General features: G+C 37.1%; 1 non-coding gene across 1 annotated transcript; it reads right to left on the bottom strand.

Annotated features, from left to right (window-relative positions):
- Nucleotides 1-1,999: 1,999 nt before the first annotated feature.
- On the bottom strand, nucleotides 2,000-2,106 carry LOC127117022 (small nucleolar RNA R71). The gene has a single exon (XR_007801784.1). It is a non-coding gene; the product is annotated as a small nucleolar RNA R71 (small nucleolar RNA).
- Nucleotides 2,107-2,451: the final 345 nt, after the last annotated feature.

Below are 2,451 nucleotides of genomic sequence, written 5' to 3' on the forward strand. Positions count from 1 at the left end.
CACTCGGAGACGCTTTGAACGATACAGAAGGCACATTCTAGGAGACGGTTATCTTGGGAGGTTAATATAAATAAACCTCACAAAAGCCAATTAAAGCTCTCTCTTCTCCGTACAATTTTTCCAGCATTCTAATTTTGCAAGCAATTTATTTCTTTCTTTTTTCTAGTTTAATTTCTGAAGCATACAATTTACTTTCTCATGACAGTTTCTACACCGAAAACTATTGTGTAATTTTTACTGGATCTAACCTTACGTTAGATCATAGTATTTTATTTCCTTGTTTTTACTTTCCTATCTGATCGAGAATTGTGAAGAACAAATCCAACCGACTTGTGGTGGGGTGTTCGAGCATCGAAGCGTAGGAGATAAAATCCAGATTTCTAGTATTTTTCCAGGTTCATTAATTAATTGATTTATCGTTTTAATTTACATATGTTTTGTTTCGTTGTTTATATATGTTGTTTGTTTGATATGGCCGTATTTATGCATGATTATTGTTTATGCATGTTCATCATGTCTGGCTAATTAATTTAGATATCGGTATGTAAAGTAAGCGGAATAAAGGAATCAAAGTTGAGTTGGTTTAAATTTATTTCAGAATATAGTCACTCTTTTTCTGGTCTCAATTTACAAAGTTAATACCAAGGTTTTTGTACGAGAGTAAAGGACATAAAGAAGTTAAAATCAATAGAACGGCGGTTTGAGTTTTTAACTGGACAGTGTAAATTGAACATTAACTTTAAATCAGGGCGAAAACAATTTTTAAGGTTAATTAAATTCTAATTATTTTCAAAAATTATTTTTAAAAGTTAAATGTGAGGACGAGAGTTAAGCATTTAAGTTTAATCATATAATCTAAGTCAACAGAGCGAGAGTTTGAGACGAGGGCGTTTAAACGGTTAGTATTTTCTCAAAAGGAGTTTCTATAGATTCTATTATTTTCAAAAGTGATTTTAGACTTAACGAAATAGTGAGAGCGTACGTTAAAATATAAAGTCATAGTCTGATTCAACAGAGTGAGAGTTTGAGGAAAAGACTTTTAATTAATAGTGTCTACTGAAAAGACTTATTTTAAAATTAAGAAAAAGACCAACGAAGATTTGATTCCCCAAATACGACGAACTACATACTGATATCCATATTATTTGATATTTTATCTAGATCCAAATTTATTTTTATTTTTCCCCTAATCATTAAAGTATCATCCGCCTTAGCTTTACGCAGTAACCCTAGAAAAACGGTAGATCGATTCATTAAGTCCCTGTAGGATCGATATCTTTTAAAACTACACGATTAGACTGTGCCCTTGCAGTTAGTACCCCAATAGACTCATAAAGTCGCGATCAAGTTTTTGGCGCCGTTGCCGGGGACTTTTATTTAGTCGATATCGTAACTCTTCTGTTACGCTGTAGAGACTAAGGCAATTTTTATTTTTTCCCTTTTTCGTTGATTTGTATGCCACACACTCGCTCACAAGGCGAGCCGTATTACTTACGAATCAACGACGTCGAACGATATCTCCGATTATTACGACGAATTCGGGAGTATCGTGCTAGAAACAATCTTCCTCCAATCGAAGTTCCTGATCTCAAAAATCTCCTTCCTTTAAATGATACCAGCGATGGCCGAACCAGCTCGTGCTCTTCGAGATTACGATGCTCCATCGCAGGATGAGCCGCATTCGAGTATTGCTCCACCCGCAATCGGAGCGAACAACTTCGAACTTAAACCTTCGTTGTTGCAGGCAGTGCAACAGAATCAATTTTCTGGAAATCCTACCGAGGATCCAAACCTTCATTTATCCGTATTTGTCTAATACGTTGACACTGTTAAAGCTAATGGTGTCACTTCAGAGGCAATTCGACTTCGTCTCTTTCCTTTCTCGTTAAGAGATAAAGCTAGAAGATGGCTTCAGTCTCTTCCTTCCAACTCAGTCACCACATGGAATGAGTTGAAGAAAGTCTTTCTTGCCCGATATTTTCCTCCAAGCAAAACAGCTATGTTGAGAGCCCAGATAAATGGATTTAAGCAAAAAGATAACGAATCTCTTTTCGAAGCATGGGAAAGATACAAGGACATGATGAGACTTTGCCCACATCATGGTTTAGAGGACTGGTTAGTAATTCACACCTTCTACAACGGTCTCTTGTACAACACAAGGTTAACAATAGACACCGCCGCCGGTGGTGCGCTTATGGATAAACCTTACGCCGACGCTTATCAACTTATCGAGAGCATGGCCCAAAATCATTATCAGTGGGGAAGCGACCGAACAGTGGTAGAAAAACCTCAAACAAAAGGTGGCATGTACGAGATAAGTAGCCTTGATCATGTTAATGCAAAAGTGGATGCTCTTGCCCAGAAAATTGAAAGTTTAAATGTATCACCTCCAGCCACCGTGGTTTCCGTAACTCAAAATTGCGAGGTCTGTGGAATTCAAGGTCACACTCC

Source organism: Lathyrus oleraceus, chromosome 1 (genome assembly GCF_024323335.1).
Source record: "Lathyrus oleraceus cultivar Zhongwan6 chromosome 1, CAAS_Psat_ZW6_1.0, whole genome shotgun sequence".
NCBI lineage: Eukaryota > Viridiplantae > Streptophyta > Magnoliopsida > Fabales > Fabaceae > Lathyrus > Lathyrus oleraceus.